General features: G+C 39.8%; 1 long non-coding RNA gene across 1 annotated transcript in view; it reads right to left on the bottom strand.

Moving 5' to 3' along the window:
• Positions 1-12828: 12828 nt before the first annotated feature.
• The window catches only part of LOC129656583 (uncharacterized), a 96241-nt gene continuing 84586 nt past the window's right edge, over positions 12829-24483 (bottom strand). Inside the window, exons 2-3 of the long non-coding RNA XR_008716408.1 lie at positions 16097-16244; positions 12829-13502 (exon numbers count right to left, since the gene is read on the bottom strand). This is a non-coding gene — a long non-coding RNA (uncharacterized LOC129656583). The remainder of the gene's footprint in view (positions 13503-16096; positions 16245-24483) is intronic.

Raw genomic sequence — 24483 nt, 5'->3', positions numbered from 1 at the left:
TTCCTGACTCTTTGCGACCCCTTGGACTGTAGCGCACCATGCTCCTCCATCCATTGGATTCCCCAGGCAATAATACTGGAGTGGGTTCCCATTTCCTTCTCCAGGGGAACTTCCCAACCCAGGGATTCAACCTGGGTCTCCTCCATTGCCAGCAGACTCTTTACCATCTAAACTACCAGGGAAGCCCAATCAAGATGCTCAGTCTCTACAAATTATTTCCTTTTCATTCACTTTAAACTTTTAGTCCAGACGGATTTGTTAGTCTCTTTATGTATCTTTTTTAATTAATTATTTTTTATTGAAGGATAATTGCTTTACAGAATTTTGCTGTTTTATGTCAAACCTCAACATGAATCAGCCATAGGTATGCATATATCCCCTCCCTTATGAACCTCCCTCCCATCTCCCTTCCCATCCCACCCCTCCAGGCTGATAGAGAGCCCCTGTTTGAGTTTCCTGGGCCATACAGCAAATACCTGTTGGCTATCTATTTTACATATGATAATGTAAGTTTCTATGTTACTCTTCCCATACATCTCACCCTCTCTTCCCCTTTCCCCATGTCCATATGTCTGTTTCTCCTTTCAGTTCAGTTCAGTCACTCAGTCATGTCAGACTCTTTGGAACCCCATGAATCGCAGCACGCCAGGCCTCCTTGTCCATCACCAACTCCCAGAGTTCACTCAGACTCAGGTCCATCGAGTCAGTGATGCCATCTAGGCATCTCATTCTCTATCGTCCCCTTCTCCTCCTGCCCCCAATCCTTCCCAGCATCAGAGTCTTTTCCAATGACTCAATTCTTCGCATGAGGTAGTCAAAATACTGGAGTTTCAGCTTTAGCATCAGTCCTTCCAAAGAAATCCAAGGGCTGATCTCCTTTAGAATGGACTGGTTGGATGTCCTTGCAGTCCAAGGGATTCTCAAGAGTCTTCTCCAACACCACAGTTCAAAACCATCAATTCTTCAGCGCTCAGCTTTCTTCACAGTCCAAATCTCACATCCATACATGTCTACTGGAAAAACAGTAGCCTTGACTAGACGGACCTTTGTTGGCAAAGTAATGTCTATGCTTTTCAATATGCTATCTAGGTTGATCATAACTTTTCTTCCAAGGAGTAAGTGTCTTTTAATTTCATGGCTGCAGTCACCATCTGCAGTGATTTTGGAGCCAAAAAAAATAAAGTCTGACACTGTTTCCACTGTTTCCCCATCTATTTCCCATGAAGTGGTGGGACCAGATGCCATGATCTTCGTTTTCTGAAGGTTGAGCTTTAAGCCAACTGTTTCACTATGCACTTTCACTTTCATCAAGAGGCTTTTTAGATCCTCTTCACTTTCTGCCATAAGGGTGGTATCATCTGCATATCTGAGGTTATTGATATTTCTCCCGGCAATCTTGATTTCAGCTTGTGCTTCTTCCAGTCCAGCGTTTCTCATGATGTACTCTGCATATAAGTTAAATAAGCAGGGTGACAATATACAGCCTTGACATACTCCTTTTCAAATCCCTTATGATTATACAGTGGAAGTGAGAAATAGATTTAAGGGACTAGATCTGATAGACAGAGTACCTGTTGAACTATGGACAGAGGTTCGTGACATTGTACAGGAGACAGGGATCAAGACCATCCCCATGGAAAAGAAATGCAAAAAAGCAAAACGGCTGTCTGAGGAGGCCTTGCAAATAGCTGTGAAAAGAAGAGAAGGGAAAAGCAAAGGAGAAAAGGAAAGATATAAGCATCTGAATGCAGAGTCCAAAAAATAGCAAGGAGAGATTTTAAAAAAGCCTTCCCAGGGATCAATGCAAGGAAATAGAGGAAAACAACAGAATGAGAAAGACTAGAAATCTCTTCAAGAAAGTTAGAGATACCAAGAGAATATTTCACACAAATTGGGCTTGATAAAGGACAGAAATGGTATGGACCTAACAGAAGCAGAAGATATTAAGAAGAGGTGGCAAGAATACACAGAAGAACTGTACAAAAAAGATCTTCATGACCCAGATAATCATGATGGTGTGATCACTCACCTACAGCCAGACATCCTGGAATATGAAGGCAAGTGGGCCTTAGAAAGCATCACTACGAACAAAGCTAGTGGAGGTGATGGAATTCCACTTGATCTCTTTCAAATCCTGAAAGATTATGCTGTGAAAGTGCTACACTCAATATGCCAGCAAATTTGGAAAACTCAGCAGTGGCCACAGGACTGGAAAAGGTCAGTTTTCATTCCAACCCCAAAGAAAAGCAATGCCAAAGAATGCTCAAACTACCACACAATTGCACTCATCTCACACGCTAGTAAAGTAATGCTCAAAATTCTCCAAGCCAGGGTTCAGCAATACGTGAACCGTGAACTTCCAGATGTTCAAGCTGGTTTTAGAAAGGCAGAGGAACCAGAGATCAAATTGCCAACATCCGCTGGATCATCAAAAAAGAAAGAGAGTTCCAGAAAAACATCTATTTCTGCTTTACTGAATATGCCAAAGCCTTTGACTATATGGATCACAATAAACTGTGGAAAATTCTGAAAGAGATGGGAATACCAGACCACCTGACCTGCCTCTTGAGAAACCTGTATGCAGGTCAGGAAGCAACAGTTAGAACTGGATATGGAACAACAGACTGGAAACAGGAAAAGGAGTACTTCAAGGCTGTATATTGTCACCCTGCTTATTTAACTTCTATGCAGAGTACATCATGAGAAGCGACTGGGCAGGATGAAGCACAAGCTGGAATCAAGATTGCTGGGAGAAATATCAATAACCTCAGATATGCATATGACACCACCCTTATAGCAGAAAGTGAAAGGAACTAAAAAGCCTCTTGATGAAAGTGAAAGTGCAGAGTGAAACAGTTGGCTTAAAGCTCAACAGTCAGAAAACTAAGATCATGGCATCTGGTCCCATCACTTCATGGAAAATAGATGGGGCAACAGTGGAAACAATGTCAGACTTTATTTTGGGGGGCTCCAAAATCACTGCAGGTGGTGATTGCAGCCGTGAAATTAAAAGACGCTTACACGTTGGAAGGAAATTATGACCAACCTAGATAGCATATTGAAAAGCAGAGACATTACTTTGCCAACAAAAGTCTGTCTAGTCAAGCCTATGGTTTTTCCAGTGGTCATGTATGGATGTGAGAGTTGGACTGTGAAGAAAGCTGAGAGCTGAAGAATTGATGCTTTTGAACTATGGTATTGGAGAAGACTCTTGAGAGTCCCTTGGACTGCAAAGAGATCCAACCTGTCCTTCCTAAAGGAGGTCCGTCCTGGGTGCTCATTGGAAGGACTGATGCTAAAGCTGAAACTCCAATAGTTTGGCCACTTTACGTGAAGAGTTGAGTCATTGGAAAAGACTCTGATGCTGGGAGGGATTGAGGGCAGGAGGAGAAGAGGACGACAGAGGATGAGATGGCTGGATGGCATCACCAACTTGATGGACATGAGTTTGGGTAAACTCCGGGAGTTGGTAATGGACAGGAAGGCCTGGCGTGCAGCAATTCATGGGGTTGCAAAGAGTCGGAGACAACTGAGCAACTGAACTGATAAAGATGACATTAACTACATATGGCTATTGAGCCATATAGCCTGAACCTCCCTCCCACCTCCTGCATCCAAACCTCTAGGTCATTGCAGAGCACCAAGTTGAATTCCCTGTGCTATACAACTGCTTCCTGCTAACTATCTATTTTACACAAGGTAGTGTAAATATATTAGTGCATGTTATACTATTTTACATTCCAACAACAATGAATTGGAATCACAGGTGTTCCACATACTCACCATTAATTAATTATTTATTTTGATCCACAGAATTAGTTTAATAGATTGCCGAACTGATGGGAAATACTGCACTGGGCTTGCATTGAACAATAACATCTTTTGGTTTTAAATGCTGGATTCTTTCAGTTCAGCTTCATTATTTAATTTTGTTAGTCTTCATAACAATTTAGCCATTTTAATGAGTGTATAGTGGTATCTCATTTCAATTTACATTTCCTTAATGGCTAAAAATGTTGAGTACTGTGTATTTATTGATCATTTCTAGTGTTGGGTCTTTGTGTGGTGTCTATATCTTTGTTCATTTTTCGCTGAGCTACCTTTGTTATTATTTTTCAGGAGTTCTTTCTGAATAAGGCCCTTGGTCACTCACTGATTCACCTATTGAGGTTTTCTGTCAATCTATTGCTTCTCTAGTCTTGTCTTTGTTTGTGTTATATTGAATTGTACTTATTGAGTCAATTGTACAGTTAAATTGTTTTAATTGTACAATTGTTAAATTGTAATTGTACAGTTAAATTGTACAGTATACTTGTTTAATTGTTTATAAAGAGGTTTAATTGTACAATTAAACCTCTTGAGAGATTTAAATTTTTATGACTTCAAATTTTTCAAATTTCCCTCTATGGTTATTACTTGTGGGATCCTGTTTAAGAAATATTTGCCTACCTTCTGTTGCAAAGATATTGTCTTATTTTTTTCTAGAAGTGTTAAGGTTTTAGTAGCTGACTCTGTAGAGAAGGCATATTTTTCAATTGTACAAAATTGTGTGACCAATAAAGTGTAGCAGTACAGGAGTATGGTGGACTGTTGTTTAGTTGCTAAGCCATATCCAATTCTTCTGCAACCCCATGGACTGTAGCCTGCCAGACACCTCTATCCATAGGACTTACCACCCAAGAATACTGGAATGTGTTGTCGTTTCCTTCTCCAGGGAATCTTCCTGACCCAGGGATTGAACTCACATCTCTTGCATTGCCAGGTGGATTCTCTAGCAGATGCAGAGACACAAAGTTCCCATGTTCTCTCTCTCTTCCCCACTTCATGTCTAGCTCTTCTTTCTGACAACTTGACCTGTGACCAACAGCCCACTGGAAACTGCTATGAATTCACAGCAGCATTAGAGATGAAGGACCAACCACCTTTTAGAGGCTTCTATGCCACCCCTTTTGTGGTCCTTCTCTGGCAGATTTTCTGCAAGCATTGACTTGTTCAGCTCTACTGGGGCTGGTTAGCAAGCTCTCTTTCTTCAGCCTATACTTCCCTGCTTGCTTCCACATTTGTGTAAAGACTAATTTCTATGACAAATGCCCTGTTTCATTATACTCAGAGAGTAGTGAAGCTTCCCTGATTGAATCCTTACTGAGACTGTGAGGAAGAAGTGGTGGACCGAATGGAAGGAGGAAGGGAGGAGGGACTGTAAAACTCCGTGTCACAGAGACTATTGGAAGCCACAGGCTTCTTCCTGCAACTGCAGCTGAAACACTGTGGTGTAATGGCTGAATAGTATAAAGGAAAACACACTATGTTTCATTCTCTTTTTTGCCATTTATTGTGTCCCCTTTGATAAGTCTTTTCAGCATTCATCTTCAGTTACATTGCTTTTTTTGTTTGTTTGTTTGTTCTCTTGGCTCAAAAAATTATTTTAAGGATACCATAAAATACAGTGGTCCATGCTCTGATCACTAACACATGCATTTCAACTTGTAAGCATTACTATCCTCATCATTGCTGTTATCTTTCTTATAATTATTTGTTTGCATCTATATCAGGTAAGATAAGACTGTCATTCTGGATACCTTTGAAAGACCCAAATGAAAATTAGAAGAGAAAAAAGGATTGAGTGGTGCCAAGTTGCTCTGAAGTTTTTGGATTCTCTGTGGAGTTCTGTTATTTTCCTTACACCAATTCCTCTTGACCACATAGACCAGAGCTGGTTGAACCACTCTTGCCCGTGGGAGAATTAATGTGTATTAAGGTTAAGAAATCATGTCTAGCCTTGCAAAGCATCTTATCCAATAAGCTCTCAGCCACACCACAGGGTCTCCCACTCAGGGTGATTTTATCTTATATGCAAAAAAATAAAATAAAATAGGTACTTCAGAAGGCAATAGTTTAGTGACATGCATCTGCCCTTTTCAAACTAATTGATGTCACAGTCCACTGTCTTTCCTTTGACTTGGGGAAGCAGAGTGGGAGTGTGGAGGATCTGAAATAACCACAGATATAATAATGAAGGAAAAACATGATATTGTTGGAAAACCATTTATTCAGCGGTGCTGAGTTCCAATCTCGGCTTAGGGAATAAACTTGGAGAGCTCCAATAAACTCTGGCTTCATCTGAAAAGCTATAAAGTTGTGCCAGCAACATTGTTACCAAACTGATGTTCTGTGTTGGGGACAAGGCTCTGATCTGGCCTGTGGAATAGCCAGGGCATGGAGTGCAGGGCTGTACATCTCCTCTTTGCCTAGTTCAGTTTTACAACTCTCTGCCTCCTACTTTATAAAGTTCAAAATAATATCTTATGAAAATTAAAATTATTTTGCCAAAAGAAAAAATAAAGCTTAAAAACATACTGTGCCAAATATTCCGTAAGATGATCTGCAAATCTAAATACTGTGAAATATAAGTTACAACCAATTTTCTATATCCTAGCAGGAGCCACACATTGATTTCAATCATGTGAAACCTTATTTACTTATTCTTTTGTACTTTAATTAATTAATTCAACAAAAAGTTATTGAATACCAAATAAAAATAGTTTTAGAACCTCCCTTTTCCATGGTCTCTCATAGGTCTAGGGGGTCAGGCAGACAAATAAAAAACTATAATAGGATGTGATAAATGTTATAATAGAAATCGGTAAAAATTGCTATAAGAATGTAAAGGAGTCCATTTATTCTGCTAGAGGGCTTTTGAAATGTACCATATGAAAATTTTCTATTTTTGCAATGCATTGACCTGCAGACTTTTGTTTGGGTTTATATTCAAATGAGCTCTTCATTTTCTGAGGAATGAAGAATAGCTCTAAGATATGCTGGATAACAAGGATAGGCCATCAGAGTTAGAAAATGTGCCACAGATAATTCACAAATGCAGAAACGCACATATGGACAATTCAGAAATTGTTTGACTGTCAAGTTGAAGAAAATCTTATGAAGACCATCCAAATGTATCCTTTCAAGTACACATTCTGTACATTACTTTAATATGAACAATAAGTATACTGGGGAAAGAGCTATGTTTTCCAGGTGCCTAAATCACTGCATCATGATCCTCTCTCACTAGGTTTGCATTTACTCTCAAGACACATATTTCACTTGGCTTGTTGACAGTTTATGAAGGGCAAGAAGAATTTCTCCCTCTCATGTCTGATCAAATGCACAAAGAGAGGTGCCAACAATTAACTTAAAACTTTGGCAGCATCATGTCCCATGCCTCATTTAACAATAGGTCTACAATTTCTGACCCCATAATAACGTTGTTCCTCAGTAACTTATTCCTTCTGTTGCCTGCTGCTCACTTATCATAGATTTGTAGCCTTGAACCTCTCTTTGCCCCTATAAATTTCCAAAATCACAACCTTTCATGCAGTTTGTGAAAATGTTTAATGACAACCACAGAAAGTTATGCTTCCCTGTCTACAGTGAACAATGTGAAACAAAAAGTTATAAAACATGGGATTTTTGACACTTATTTTCCAAACAAGCTTTTCATAATGCAAAACCTATTTATTTGTAGACACCATTAATTTCCTTATTAATACTGATGGCTACTCTAACAAGATCCACTGAATATAAAAGTAGTAACATTTGACACAGCTGGGATGTTATTCAAAGTTCTTTATTCATAACCATTTTGTCATTAGCAATACCTTGATTGTTTTCCAGCTGGAGATAGAATTCTAAATAAATTAAAACTCAACAACTCAAATGTATGCAGTTCATTACTTTCAGCACCAATTATTGGATTTCTATGATTATTTTTCTCTGATGCATCCTTTAAGACTCATCTTAAATGCCATCTCCTCTATGAAACCAGTCACCATCTCAACTCACACAGACTCTCTCTTCTGGGAAGCAAGAGCTTCCTAAGTGGTTTACTTACCGCCAATTTACTTTAAAAATATACCATGTCTTGGAGTAAAATTTTGCTAACATTCCTGTTGGCGGTTGTCTTCTATACACAAAGGTATCTCCTTTCCCCAAGGAGTAATTATTACATATTTTATTTCATGTGCTGCACACCAGCAACCACTCATTGATTTATTCAATCATGCATTCATTCAGTAGCTATTTGATGAACAATTCAGTTAAGTTCAGTCACTCAGTTTTGTCCAACTCTTTGCAAACCCATGGATTGCAGCATGCCAGGCCTCCCTGTCCATCACCAACTCTCAGAGTTTACTCAAACTAATATCCATTGAGTCGGTGATGCCATCCAACCATCTCATCCTCTGTCATCCTCTTCTCCTCTTGCCTTCAATCTTTCCTAGCATCAGGTCTTTTCAAATGAGTCAGCTCTTTGCATCAGGTAGCCAAAGTATTGAGTTTCAGCTTCAACATCAGTCCTTCCAATGAACACTCAGGACTGATTTCCTTTAGGATGAACCGGTTGGATCTCCTTGCAGTCCAAGGGACTCTCAAGAGTCTTCTCCAACTCTACAATTCAAAAGCATCAATTGTTCAGCACTCAGCTTTCTTTATAGTCCAACTGTCACATCCATACATGACCACTGGAAAAACCATAGCCTTGACTAGACGAATCTTTGTTGGCAAAGTAATGCCTCTGAATTTTAATATGCTGTTCAGGTTGGTAATAAATTTTCTTCCAAGGAATAAGCATATTTTTATTTCATGGCTGCAGTCACCATCTGCAGTGATTTTGGAGCCCAAAAAAATAAAGTCTGCCACGGTTTCCACTGTTTCTCCATCTATTGGCCATGAAGTGATGGGACCAGATGCCATGATCTTAGTTCTCTGAATGTTGAGTTTTAAGCCAACTTTTTCACTCTCCTCTTTCACTTTCATCAAGAGGCTCTTTTGTTCTTCACTTTCTTCGATAAGGTTGGTATCATCTGCATATCTGAGGTTATTGATATTTCTCCTGGCAATCTTGGTACAAGCTTGTGCTTCATCCAGCCCAGCATTTCTCAAGATGTACTCTGCATATAAGTTAAATAAGCAGGGTAACAATAAACAGCCTTGATGTACTCCTTTTCCTATTTAGAACTAGTCTGTTGTTTCACATACAATTCTAACTGTTGCTTCCTGATCTGCATACAGATTTCTCAGGAGGCAGGTCAGGTGGTCTGGTATTCCCATCTCTTTCAGAATTTTCCACAGTTTATTGTGAGCCACACAGTCAAAGGCTTTGGCATAGTCAATAAAGCAGAAATAGATGTTTTTCTGGAACTTTCTTGCTTTTTCCATGATCCAGTGGATGTTGGCAATTTGATCTCTGGTTCCTCTGCCTTTTCTAAAACCAGCTTGAACATCTGGAAGTTCACGGTTCACGTATTACTGAAGCCTGGCTTGGAGAATTTGGAGCATTACTTTACTAGTGTGTCAGATGATTGCAATTGTACGGTAGTTTGAGTATTCTTTGGCATTGCCTTTCTTAGGGATTGGAATGAACATTGAACTTTTCTAGTCCTGTGGCCACTGCTGAGTTTTCCAAATTTGTTGGCATATTGAGTACAACACTTTCACAGCATCATCTTTTACGATTTGAAATAGCTCAACTGGAATTCCATCACCTCCACTAGCTTTGTTCGTAGTGATGCTTTCTAAGGCCCACTTGACTTCACATTCCAGGATGTCTGGCTCTAGGTGAGTGATCACACCATCGTGATTATCTGGGTCGTGTACATATTTTTTATACACTTCTTCTGTGTATTCTTGCCACCTCTTCCTAATATCTTCTGCTTCTGTTAGGTCCCTACTATTTCTGTTCTTTATTGAGCCCATCTTTGCATGAAATGTTCCCTTGGTATCTCTGATTATCTTGACGAGATCTCCAGTCTTTCCCATTCTATTGTTTTCCTCTATTTCTTTGCACTGATCACTGAGGAAGGCTTTCTTATTTCTCCTTGCTATTCTTTTGAATTCTGCTTTCAAATGTGTATATCGTTCCTTTTCTCCTTTGCTTTTGGCTTCTCTTCTTTCACAACTATTTGTAAGCCCTCCTCAGACAGCCATTTTGCTTTTTTGCAGTTCTTTTTCATGGGGCTGGTCTTGATCCCTGTCTCCTGTACAATGTCACAAACCTTTGTCCATAGTTCATCAGGCACTCTGTCTATCAGATCTAATCCCTTAAATCTATTTCTCACTTCTACTGTATAGTCATAAGGGATTTGATTTAGGTCATACCTGAATGGTCTAGTGGTTTTCCCTATTTTCTTCAATTTAAGTCTGAATTTGGCAATAAGGAGTTCATGATGAACAATTACTAAGTCAGAAACTGTCCTGGACACCAGGATTACAAACCTGTGTCCCAAGCCTCAAGTAACATAGTTTAGTAGGGAAACAAATTGATACTTACCATTTAGAGTGAATAATGTATTAATGAAAGTAAACTCTGGGAGAAGGGGCCACATAGGGATAGTAGATTTAGAGGCATAAACTACTATGTATAAAGTACACTACAAGGGTAGGGCTTCTCAGGTGGCACTAGTGGTAAAGAACCTGCCTGCCAATTCGGGAGATGTAAGAGATAAGGATTTGATCCCTGGGTCTGGAAGACCCCCTGGAGGATGGCATGGCAACCCACTGCAGTATTCTTGCCTGGAGAATCCCATGGACAGAGGAGTCTGTCAGGTTACAGTCCATGGGGTCACACAGAGTCAGACACAACTGCAGCGACTTAGCACACATGCACACGAGCTACAGGGGTATATTGTACAACACAAGGAACATAAACAATATTTCATAATAATTATAAATGGAGCATGACCTTTACAAATTGTGAATCACTATACTGTACACCTTTAACATATAATATTGTACTTCAACTATACCTCAATTGTACAAAGAAAATTAATGGGGCCTATGGAAAAAAAAAATTAAGCAATGGGGGATTGGGAAACTCATAGGAAAGACCCTTAAACTAGAAAGTGGGTCATTGTAGACAACCTCTCAAGTGGGAAAGTAGGGAATATATTCAAATGAAAGGATGATCATAAACAAAAAAGCCTTGAGTAAACATAGCTAGCACAGAACTACTTAGAAAGAGGGAGTCTGGAAATCATTTGATAGTTGAAATAAAATGAGCAGAGCAGGACCTAGTGAGGCTGGTGAGTGGGATGAAAATATAAGTTAAATAAATTTTAGGTTTTCCCCATTTTAACACAAAATATTAAAAAGTATGTGCAATTTTAGTTTGTTGTTGGAAGTCTTATGTGGAAAACTACTCTATAAACAACACAAATAAACTAATTACTAAATATTAGATTCACTTCTTAAGAGAGCAAATAAGATTCTCATTGGGGGAAAAAAAGAGAGATTTAGCTACCTGAGGCAGCTTGCCTTATACAGGAAGCTAAATGTTTTTATTTCCAAGGATGGGTGTATTTTACTCACTAAGATAAGCCTTGATTATACCCTTCCTTTCTAGGACACCAGAGGGCTGGGTCCTGTGTTGGTGCTGTTCTTCTTGAGCTAAATAACTGTGTATGTGTTGGAAGGACAGGGTAGGAAGGAAGGGTCAAATAAGATACTAAGAATATACTTAATTGAACCATTTTATTTATTGTGTAGGAGCCAGAGATTCACAACAGGAGAATTTTCTAAAATAAACCAACCAAATAAATAGGGGCCTTTGCTTGCCATGACTCAAATCTATCAGGAGATAATAATGATATCTACCAGTTATTAATATTTTATTTTGCACCTGGAAATGTACTAGCAACTCTATGTATTCTTTTATCATCAAGACAACCCTAAAACCTAGATATTATTATTTGCACTAGAAAGTAATTAATAAGTATTTGTTCAATAAGTGAATAAAATCTCTGCCTAACAAATTACTCGCAAAAGCAATTCAATTCACTCATCCAACAATAAAAACTGAGGAAATGCCACGGGCCATATACCTAAAAAATCTTTCAGTTTCCTGGGAACCTGAACCCAGTTGGCCCTTGTAGAAAAAACAAACATCCATGCACATATAACTCACCCAAGGTACGTAACACATACTAGATATTTACTGACTAATTGAATGAATGAATGAATATAAGAAAGGTGAAGATGCTCCAGTACAGCAGTCCCCAGTTATCCATGTTTTCACTTCTCATAGTTACTCCAGGTCATCCACAGTCCAAAATATTAAATGGAAACATCCGGAAATAAATAACTCATAAATTTTAAATTGTGCAACTTCTGGGTAGCATGATGGAGTCTTGTGCTGTCCAGCTCTATCCTACCCAGGATGTGAGACATTCCTTTGTCCAGTGTATCCTGCTCATTAGCCACTTTGTAGCCCTTTCTCTTATCAGATCGACTGTCACAGGATTACATTACAGGATTACAGAGCTTGAGTTCGCGCAACTCTAACTTTCTTAATAATAGCCCCAAAGCACAGTAGTGATGCTGGCAACTTGGATATGCCAAAGAGAAGCATAACGTATTTCTTTTAAGTGAAAAGACAAAAGTTCTTGATGTAATAAGGGAAGGAAAAAAAATCATATGCTAGGGAATTCCCTGGCGTTCCAGCAATTAGGACTCAGTGTTTCCACTGCTGGGCTCCGGTTTCAATTCCCAGTCAGAAAACTAAGATCCCTTAAGCCAGACTGCACAACAAAAAAAAAGAAAAAAGAAAGAAAGAAAAATCATATGCTGGGATTACTAAGATTTAAGATAAGAATAAATCTTCCTGTAAAATTGTGAAAAAAGAAAAAAAAATGTGTGGTAGTTTTGTTGTCACACCTCAAAGTGCAAAAGTGGCAGCCATAGTGTGGGTTACGTGCAGAGTTAAGACGCAAAAGGCATTAAATTTGCACAATTAGCTGTTTTGAAAGATACTACATTCACATAAATTTTATTACAGAATATTGTTATATTTATTCTATTTTATTATTCACTGTTATGAATCTCTTACTGTGTCTAATTTATAAATTCAACTTTATCAAAAATATGTATGTGTAGGATTAAAACATAGTATTAATATATACAGGTCAAGTACCATCCACGGTTTCAGGCATCTATGATGGCATCAAGGGTCTTGGAACATATCCCCCAGGGATAAGGGAGGAATACTGTGTACTAAGGGACCACTAGAAAGACCAAAGAGAGAAACCACACTGCTTCATTCTGAAGTAGAAAACCAAAACAAGCCTTTTTCCTTCAACTTTGAGGGTGGCAACTTTCATTCTCAAATTCTGGGCTTTCCCACACTGCCACAAAGCACCCCAAAACCAGATGGAAGAAAGAAAGTAGCAAGGAGAGAGAAACTGAATGTCACCAGTCTCTGCCTTCACAATAAAAGAGTTGGGACAAATTCGATGGATTTGATCAATGGATCTAACAAAATAATTTGAGACTTTATGGCTTATTGATCAACGAACTATGCCTGAGAGGTGCCCATCCATCACCTTTGAGGCCAGAGAACTCCCAGAGAAAACACTGCTCCTGCTGCACATCATAGTCACCCTTCTGTATTCAGAAGTTCAGTGGCTCTGTCTACCAGAAAAACATCAGCAGGGCTGAACAAGGCAGTGTTCTTTCTGCAGGGGAAAAGGAGAGGATGAACTGTTAGTAGTCAAAATGAGCCAGAAACTGAGAACATTGTGACTATAATGTTCACCGTGACTTGTCAGGTTGATGTAGGAATCCTAATTCCACAGACAAAGAAAGTGAGGCTCACAGCCATTAAATGAGTTATCACACAGCTAGTAAGTACATTTGCTCCAGAACTTTCCACTCCCCTCCCCACTCCTCCTCTCCAGCCAACTCATTGGACTGTATAAGGATATGATTTCTAGGGGAGTCCTGGGCCAGACGGAGAAGGCAATGGCACCCCACTCCAGTACTCTTGCCTGGAAAATCCCATGGACGGAGGAGCCTGGTAGGCTGCAGTCCATGGGGTCGCTGAGTCGGACACGACTGAGCGACTTCACTTTCACTTTTCGCTTTCATGCATTGGAGAGGGCAATGGCACCCCACTCCAGTGTTCTTGCCTGGAGAATCCCAGGGACGGGGGAGCCTGGTGGGCTGCCGTCTATGGGGTCGCACAGAGTCGGACACGACTGGAGCGACTTAGCAGCAGCAGCAGCAGCCTGGGCCAGAATAGTTCAGGAACTACAATATCCATTTAAAAAATATTTTATTTCCATCCTTCTAGAATTCATTTTTCAAGGAAAAAATTATTAAGCATTTCCAAGGTGCCATGCGTTAGTCACAGTCGTGTCTGACTCTAGTGCCATGGACTATAGGTGGCAAGCTCCTCTGTCCATGGAATTCTCAAGGCAAGAATACTGGAGTGAGTAGCCATTCCCTTCTCCAGGGGATCTTCCTGACCCTGGGATCAAACCCGGGTCTCCTGCATTGCAGGCAGATTTTTTACCATCTGAGCCACCAGAGAAGCCCTTTCCAAGGTGCCAACATTCTTCTAAACACTGGGATACAGCAGTGAACAAAGGAAGACAGATTCTTTCCCCTCATGCAGTTTACCCTCTGATGTAAAAGACAGAAAATACATAATAAGTAAATGTGCATGTGTATTTACTAAACAACTTGGATTCCATGGAGTGTGAACCAAAAATCATCATAAGCTCCTTTGAATCATCATAAACTTGTTTGCATGTGCTATGCTGAAACTTTTCTCCAAAATCCCCAGTGATATCTAGGGCACCCAGCTTATCTTTTCTTATCATTTCCAGATATTATTGAATGAGTCTCATTTTAAAAAATTTGAAGTTCCAATCCAAATTAATATTGAAGTATTACTCTCTCTTCAACTTTTTAGGTTTCAGTGTATCCTCCATCCTGGGCTAAGAAATGGACAGCAGGAAAAGTGTGGGGTACTTTATGAGTTTCCACTCTATTTTTTAGTTCTCTTTACTTCTCATTCTATTACCTCCTATTCCTTCAGAATTGGTGGAGAGTGAGGAGAGAAAGTAGATGCACAATTAAGGGACAGGATAAGGCCTTAATTCTCTTCCTTTTTCTATAATACAATGGATGTTGGCAATTTGATCTCTGGTTCCTCTGCCTTTTCTAAATCCAGCTTGAACATATGGAAGTTCTTGGTTCATGTACAGTTGAAGCCTCACTTGGAGAATTTTGAGCATTACTTTGCTGGCGTGTGAGATGATTGCAATTGTGAAGTAGTTTGAACATTTTTTGTCATTGCCTTTCTTTGGGATTGGAATGAAAATTGACTTTTTCCAGTCCTGCGGTCACTGCTGAGTTTTCCAAATTTGCTGCATATTGAGTGCAACAGTTTAGCTGCAGCATTTTTTAGGATTTGAAATAGCTCAGCTGGAATTACATCACCTCCACTAGTTTTGTTCATAGTGATGCTTCCTAAGGCCCGCTTGACTTTGCACTGCAGGATGTCTGCCTCTTAGTCTTAGTTCAATGCCACCAAACCAGCACTACAAAACAAGCTTTATGACAAAGCTAAAGGAACTTCTCTAGGTGGAAAAGAAAATGCCACAACTAGAGACAAGAAAATAATGAAATGGGAAACCTCACCAGTAAAGGTAAACACCCAGTAAAGGTAGAAAGCCATCCACACACAAATACGATATCTAAACCAATAATCCTGAGAGGAAGAGAATACAGGATATTTGAAATGCATTTGAAACTACGAGATCAGCAACTTGAAGCAACCCTGTGTGTGTGTGTGTGTGTGTGTGTGTGTGTGTCTATCACTATATCAAACCCTCGTGGTAACCACAAACCAAAAATCTATAATAGATGTACACACACAAAAGAAAAAGAATCCAAACACACACTAAAGAAAGTCCTCAAATCACAAGAGTACAAAGAAAAAGAAAGAAAAGAGACCTACAAAAACAAATCCAAAACAATTAACAAAATGGCAATAAGAACATACATATCAATAATTACCTTAAATGTACATGAATTAAATGCTGCAACCAAAAGACATACACTGGCTGAACAAATATATGCTGTTTACAAGAGACCCACTTCATATCTGGCATGGCCTTTTCTGTTATGGGGCTCTTTGTGGTTCATTTGATGATCTGCTCCCTCTAGTGACCCTTAGAAACATGTCTTGGCAAGGGTCTTGTGCCTCTCAATCAGGTGACCTCCAGATTTATGATCATTATGACCCCACCCACTCACTTACCTTTCTAACTCACACCCTTCCTGTGATGGTCCATATTACACCTCCAATCTTTCTGCTGGGTGCTTTCCACTGGGAGGAAATCCTCTTGAGAAAGATCCTCTTCAAGAAGATTAAAGGCTTGATTGGTGATTCAGGTGTATCTGGTGTGCTGAAAAATGTGATTATCTTGGTCCTGCCATCACTGAAGAAGGCTTGTTCTCACTGCGGCCCTTTCTGCTCACTCTGCCTTCTGAATGGCTTCAGCTAGTCACTCTGGATCCAACCAGAATGACTGGTCTCTACAGGCAGGAATCTGGTGTTGATCCCCATGTCTACCAGTCTCCTACACACACCAAGATCCCAGGGCACGGGTTACATTTGCTAAGCAGTTTTCATGTAGACCATTTACTTGGCTGATTTTAAAGGGGAAGTTCTCCTTCCCCCAAAGGGATTCAATGACCAGCATCATTGTTGTTTCATTTCTAAGTCATGTGTAACTCTTTTGTAACCCCATGGACTATAGCCCCGCAGGCCCCTGTGTCCATGGGGTTTCCCAGGCAAGAATACTGGAGTGGGTTGCCATTTCCTTCTCCATGGGATTTTCCTGACCCAAGGATCAAACTTGCATCTCTTGTATTGGCAGGCTGATTCTTTCCCACTGAGCCACCAGAGAAACCCAGCACAGCCACTGGCAACTCTTTAGAGAGATACTTGCCCTCTAGTCTTCCTCTCATCAATCATCTCACCTCTGCTTACATGTCCTTGAGATGTGTGAAGGGCCAAGACCTGCTGGACAAGTTTTTAAATGTCCCCTCACAGATATAAAGATCTGACACTTTTAAAAGATATATCAGCAATCCTAAAGGAATCAACTCTGACTATTTATTGGAAGGACTGATACTGAAACTGAAGCTCCAATACTTTGGCCACCTGATGTGAAGAGCTGACTCATTAAAAAAGACTCTGATGCTAGAAAAGTTTGAAGGCAGGAAGAAAAGAGGACAACAGAGGATGATATGATTGGATGGCACCACTGACTAAATGGACATGAGTTTGAGCAAACTCTGGGAGATGGTGAAGGACAGGGAAGCCTGGCTTGCTGCAGGCCATGGGGTTGCAAAGAGTTAGACACAACTAAGTGACTGAAAAACAACAGGAATTAACACCTCTTGCTCCTACCTTTGAAACCTCAGATAAGTCTAAGACAACAGAAGTATATCCTTATATACACAATGTAATTTCACATAGTAATGAGTGTTATGAAAAACAAGAAAGCAGAGATATGACAGAGAATGTCAAAATGCTCAGTTGTAGGGACAAATCCAGATAGGATCATAAGAGAAAACCAGTTGAAGGAAAAGATGGTGAGCCAGATGCCTGAGTGCTAAGGGGTAAGTCATGCAAAGATCAGGGGCAAGAGCATTAAGCAGAGGAAATAGCAAATGTGCAAGCCCTAAGCAGAAATGAAATAGATGTATTCAAGAAGTAAGAAGAAGGCCAATGCAAGAAGAGTTCAATGAAGGAAAGAAGTGACAGAAGTTAATATAAGAGAGGTGGGTAGAGACAAAATCATGTGATCACATAAGGCTTTGAGAGTGATGGACATCACTGAAGAATTTTGAGTAGCATAGTACTACGAGTCTGGTTTTGTATTTCAAACATCACTCTGGCTGTTAAATGAATTATAGCGGGTGGAATTGTAACCATCCATATGTGCAAACTATGTTGAGGATCTAGTGAGAGCATCATGCTTGATGTGTACATTCAGCTTAGTTATAAAACAGATACACACCAGGGCAATGAAGGAGAAATACAGGATGCTGAGACTCTTTCTACCCTTCTTGAGGTATTATTCAGTCCAATGTCTCAGATTTGAGGCTAGAGGTTGGAAAAGAGGTATTCAACATCCCAGCAAGAGTTGAAAACAATGTATTAAAGTTAATAAGTGTTAAGGAGAGACAAGAAAGCCTTCTATCTCCTTAGTAAGGAAAGATAAGAAAGACTTCCTCAGTGACAAATGCAAAGAAATAGAGAAAAACGATAGAATGGGAAAGACTAGAAATCTCTTCAAGAAAATTAGAGATACCAAGGGAACATTTCATGCAAAGATGGGCACAATAAAGGACAGAAATGGTATGGACCTAACAGAAGCAGAAGATATTAAGAAGAGGTGGCAAGAATACACAGAAGAACTGTACAAAATTGATCTTCATGACCCAGATAATCACGATGGTGTGATCATTCACCTAGAGCCAGGCATCCTGGAATGTGAAGTCAAGTGGGCCTTAGGAAGCATCATTACAAGCAAAGCTAGTGGAGGTGATGGAATTCCAGTTGAGCTATTTCAAATCATAAAAGATGATGCTGTGAAAGTGTTGTACTCAATATGCCAGCAAATTTGGAAAACTCAGCAGTGGCCACAGGACTGGAAAAGGTCAATTTTCATCCCAATCTCAAAGAACAATAATGCCAAAGAATGTTCAAACTACTGCACAATTGCATTCATCTCACATGCTAGCAAAGTAATGCTCAAAATTCTCCAAGCCAGGCTTCAACAGTACATGAACCATGAACTTCCAGATGTTCAAACTGGATTTAGAAAAGGCAAAGGAACCAGAGATCAAATTACCAACCTCTGCTGGATCATAGAAAAAGCAAGAGAATTCCAGGAAAACATCTACTTCTGCTGTATTGATTATGCCAAAGCCTTTGACTATGTAGATCACAACAAACTGGAAAATTCTTCAAGAGATGGGAATACCAGACCACTTTACCTGCCTCCTGAGAAATCTGTATGCAGGTCAGGAAGCAACAGTTAGAACTGGTCATGGAACAACAGACTGATTCCAAATGGGGAAAGAAGTATGTCAAGGCTGTACATTGTCACCCTGCCTATTTAACTGATACGCAGAGTACATCATGCAAAATTCTGGGCTGGATGAAGCACAAGTTGGAATCAAGATAGTCAAGAGAAATATCAATAACCTCAGATACACAGATGATACCAACCTTATGAAGAAAGTGAAGAGGAACTAAAGAGCCTTTTGCTGAAAGTGAAAGAGGAGAGTGAAAAAGTTGCCTTAAAACTCAACATTCACCCAGAGGGATGGTACAGGGCGGGAGAAGGGAGTGGGGTTGGGGATGGGGAACACATGTATACCTGTGGCGGATTTATGTTGGTGTATGGCAAAACCAATACAATATTGTAAAGTAATTAACCTCCAATTAAAATAAATAATTTTTTTAAATAGCAAAACCAAACATATAAGAGAAGAGAATATAAATGAATACTGAACAGCAGGGGAGGTATGGAAGAAATTCCAACAGAAAATATCAGTAGTTTTGGCTACATAAACATGAAGATTTTAGGAATATGAACAAAACTGGGAGATTAATGGCAAGTTGGGAAACTATTTTTGTAATTTATCACAAACTATTGCAAATAAATTAATGTGTAAAGGGCCCACTTAGGCCATCAATGCAAAAAAAAAAAAAACATTCAAAAAACAAAAATTATGGCATCCAGTCCCATCACTCCACAGCAAATAGATGGAAAAACAATGAAACAGTGGCAGACTTTATTTTCTTGGGCTCCAAAATCTCTGCAGATGGTGACTGCAGCCATGAAATTAAAAGACGCTTGCTCCTTGGAAGAAAAACTATGACCAACCTAGACAGCATATGTAAAAGCAGAGACATTACTATGCCAACAAAGGTCCATCTAATCAAAGCTATGGTTTTTCCAGTAGCCATGTATGGAAGTCAGAGTTGGACTATAAAGAAAGCTGAGCACCAAGGAATTGATGCTTTTGTTTTTTGTTTGTTTGTTTGTTTGTTTGTTTGTTTACCTTTTATTTATTTATTTATTTTTAATTTTATTTTATTTTTAAACTTTACATAACTGTATTAGTTTTGCCAAATATCAAAATGAATCTGCCACAGGTATACATGTGTTTGAACTATGGTGTTGGAAAAGACTCTTGAGAGTCCCTTGGACTGCAAGGAGATCAAACAAGTCAATCCTACAGGAAAATTCATTAGAAAGACTGATGCTGAAGCTGAAGCTCCAATACGTTGGCCACATGTTGCAAAGAACTGACTCATTGGAAAACACTCTGATGCTGGGAAAGATTGAAAGCAGGAGGCAAAGAGGATGACAGAGGATGAGACGGTTGGATGGCATCAGTGACTCAATGGACATGAGTTTGAGCAAGCCCTGGGAGTTGGTGATGAACAGGGAAGTGTGGCGTGCTGCAGTCCATGGGATCACAAAGAATTGGACACGACTGAGCAACTGAACTGAACTGAACTGAAACATATTCAAGAGAAAAGCCTTAAAGAAAAGTTATTTAGACTCTATTTCTGCATAGCAAATTACTCCAAACTTGATAGCCTGAATCAAGGAAACATCTTTTTATAAAACCTAATTGTTTCTATGGGTTTCCCTGGTAGCTCAGCTAGTAAAGAATCCTTCTGCAATGCGGAAGACCCTGGTTCGATTCTTAGGTTGGGAAAATCCCCTGGAGAAGGAATAGGCTACCCAATCCAGTATTCTTGTCCTTCCCTGGTGGCTCAGATGGTAAAGAATTTGCCTGCAATGTGGGAGACTGGGTTTAATCCCTGAATTTGGAAGTTCCCCTGGAGGAGAGCATGGCAACTCACTCCAGTATTCTTGCCTGGAGAATCCCCATGGACAGAGGAACCTGGCAGGCTACTCTCCATGGGGTCACAAAGGGTCAGCCATGACTGAGTGACTAAGCACAGCACAGCACAATTGTTTCTATAGGTGAAGAGCTGAGGAAGGGCTCAGCTGTTGGCTTCTGACTCAGGGTGTCTCGTGGGGCTATGGTCAGATGGAAGCTGAAGTTGGAGCAGTGCAGAGAAGGTACAAGGGGCTGGGTATGCATTGCTCCATCTTCATTTAGTATTAGGGCTTCTCCATGTGGTTTCTCAACCAGGGCGACTTTGAATTTCCTCATATTGTGGTGACTTCAGGGCAGTTAAATTATTTACATGAAGGCTTAGAATTCTAGCTCACCAGGTGGAAGCTCAATCTTTTCTGCCACATTCTTTGGTCCCAATGAATCATAGTCCCTTTCAGATTCCAGAGGAAGGGATATAGAACTTCACCATTTCCCAGTGGGAAAATGCCAAGGTCACATTGCTTATAAAGAATTGGAAGTATTATTGCAACCAACTTCTGAGGAGTTATTTATTTATTTTGGCTTATATATCTATTTTATTTATCCTTCAGTCGCTAAGTCATGTCTGACTCTTTGTAACCCCATGAATGGCAGCGTGCCAAGCTTCTGTGTCCTTCACTATCTCCTATGGTTTTCTCAAACTCATGGCCATTGAGTCAATGATGTCATCCAACCAGCTCATCCTCTGACACCCCCTTCTCCTGCTGTCAATCTTTCCCAGCATTACAGTCTTTTCCAATAAGTTGGCTCTTTGCATCAGATAGTCAAAGTACTGGAGCTTCAGTTTCAGCATCAGTCCATCCAATGAACATTCAGGGTTGACTCCCTTTAGGATCGACTGGTTTGAGCCCCTTGCAGTCTAGGGAACTCTCAAGAGTCATCTCCAGCACCATAATTTGAAAGCATCAATTCTTTAGCACTCAGCTTTTTTCATGTTCCAACTCTCACATCCATACATAACTACTGGAAAAACCATACATTTGACAATATGGACATTTGCCAGTGAAGTGATGTCTGTGCTTTTTCGTATGCTGTCTAAGTTTATCATCCCTTTGCTTCCAAGGAGCAAGTTTCTTTTAATTGCATGTTATCATATTACTCCTCTATATTATTGTTGTATTTTTTTTAAATCAGCTCTTCAGTTCAGTTCAGTCGCTCAGTCGTGTCTGACTCTTTGGGACCTCATGAATTGCAGCATGCCAGGCCTCCCTGTCCATCACCAACTCCCGGAGTTCACTCAGACTCACGTTCATCAAGTCAGTGATGTAGAATTTCATTCATTATATTCCGTAAATTTATGTCCCCATGACAGTGTCACCATTGGCTCATATATTGGCTCAAATATTGTTGATTTATTAAAAAAATTCAGATTTTTGTCTTCTCTTGAGAAATTGAATAATCCTCTAAAACATTGGTTCTATTTCACAGCAAGGCAAAAATTAATGGCAACTCAGAGAGCTGTCCTGGTTCAGACCAATTTCAGCTGTCTCCTGATCAAGAAATGTCATGTTAGTTGAACCACTGGGCTTGCACTGTTACTCTTCTAATCAAGTGGAAAGTGAACAATTATATTGTGTTGAGGAGGATTTTTTTTTTTTTGCCTTTTTAAATTGAAGTATGGTTGCTATATAATACTATAAGTTACAGGTGTACACTATAGTGGTTCACAATTTTTAAAATTTGTACTCCAGTTATAGTTATTATGAAATATTTGTTATATTATAAAATATATATACTGTAAAATATATTCTTGTAGCTTATTTCAAACCTAATAGTTTGTACTTCTTAATTCCCTATGCCTATCTTACACCTCTTCCCTTCCTTCTCCTTACTGGTAACAGTGATTTGTTCTCTACATCTGTGAGTCTGCTTCTTTTATGTTATATTCACTAGTTTATTGTACTTTTTGCAACCCCATGGACTATACCATCCATGAAATTCTCTAGGCCAGAATACTGGAATGGGTAGCCTTTCCCTTTTCCAGGGGATCTTCCCAACCCAGGGATCGAACCCAGGTCTCCCACATTGCGGGCAGATTCTTTACCAGCTGGACCACAAACTGTGGAAAATTCTGAAAGAGATGGGAATACCAGACCACATGATCTGCCTCTTGAGAAATTTGTATGCAGGTCAGGAAGCAACAGTTAGAACTGGACATGGAACAACAGACTGGTTCCAAATAGGAAAAGGAGTTCGTCAAGGCTGTATATTGTCACCCTGTTTATTCAACTTATATGCAGAATATATCATGAGAAACGCTGGACTGGAAGAAACACAAGCTGGAATCAAGATTGCCGGGAGAAATATTAATAACCTCAGATATGTAGATGACACCACCCTTATGGCAGAAAGTGAAGAGGAACTCAAAAGCCTCTTGATGAAAGTGAAAATGGAGAGTGAAAAAGTTGGCTTAAAGCTCAACATTCAGAAAATGAAGATCATGGCATCCGGTCCCACCACTTCATGGGAAATAGATGGGGAAACAGTGGAAACAGTATCAGACTTTATTTTTTCTGGGCTCCAAAATCACTGCAGATGGTGACTGCAGCCATGAAATTAAAAGACGCTTACTCCTTGGAAGGAAAGTTATGACCAACCTAGATAGCATATTCAAAAGCAGAGACATTACTTTGCCAACAAAGGTTTGTCTAGTCAAGGCTATGGTTTTTCCTGTGGTCATGTATGGATGTGAGAGTTGGACTGTGAAGAAGGCTGAGCGCTGAAGAATTGATGCTTTTGAACTGTGGTGTTAGAGAAGACTCTTGAGAGTCCCTTGGACTGCAAGGAGATCCAACCAGTCCATTCTGAAGGAGATCAGCCATGGGATTTCTTTGGAAGGAATGATGCTAAAGCTGAAACTCCAGTACTTTGGCCACCTCATGCAAAGAGTTGACTCATTGGAAAAGACTCTGATGCTGGGAGGGATTGGGGGCAAGAGGAGAAGGGGACGACAGAGGATGAGATGGCTGGATGGCATCACTGACTCGATGGATGTGAGTCTGAGTGAACTCCGGGAGTTGGTGATGGACAGGGAGGCCTGGTGTGCTGCGATTCATAGGGTCGCAAAGAGTCGGACACGACTGAGCGACTGACCTGATCTGATCTGATCTATTGTATTTTTAGATTCTACATATAAATGGTATCGTACAGTATTTGCTTTCCTCTGTCTGATTTATTTCACTTAGCATAATGCCCTCTAGGTCAATCCTTATTACTGCAAGTGACAAAATTTCATTCCTTTTTATGGCTGATATTCCATTGTATATATATTAATATACCACATCTTTTTATTTATTCATCTGTCACTGGAAGCTTTGCTTGCTTTCATATTTTGATAAGAGTAAATACTATAGCTATGAACATTGGGGTGCATGTATCCTTTTGAATAATTTTTTGCTTTTTTTCTAATATATGCCCAGAAGTGGAATTATTGCAGCCGACTTTGGAAAATATCTGCCCATGACACCTAAAGTATAGAAAAGTATTACAGGAAGGGTTAAGAGAATAGTGAAAACCAGGGAAGAAACAGAAAAAAAGGCTTTTGGCCATCAGAAGTATTTAGTGGTAAATCAAAAAAAGGGAATAGAATCAAGACACTTATTTTGTACAACACTAGGAACAAAAGTAATATCTGCCTATAACAATAGATGCCTACAATAACATAGATCTATGTGTGCGCACACACACACACACACACACAGACAA

The sequence above is a fragment of the Bubalus kerabau genome, chromosome 6 (genome assembly GCF_029407905.1).
Source record: "Bubalus kerabau isolate K-KA32 ecotype Philippines breed swamp buffalo chromosome 6, PCC_UOA_SB_1v2, whole genome shotgun sequence".
Lineage (NCBI taxonomy): Eukaryota > Metazoa > Chordata > Mammalia > Artiodactyla > Bovidae > Bubalus > Bubalus kerabau.
This window is presented reverse-complemented; position numbering and strand designations above follow the sequence as displayed.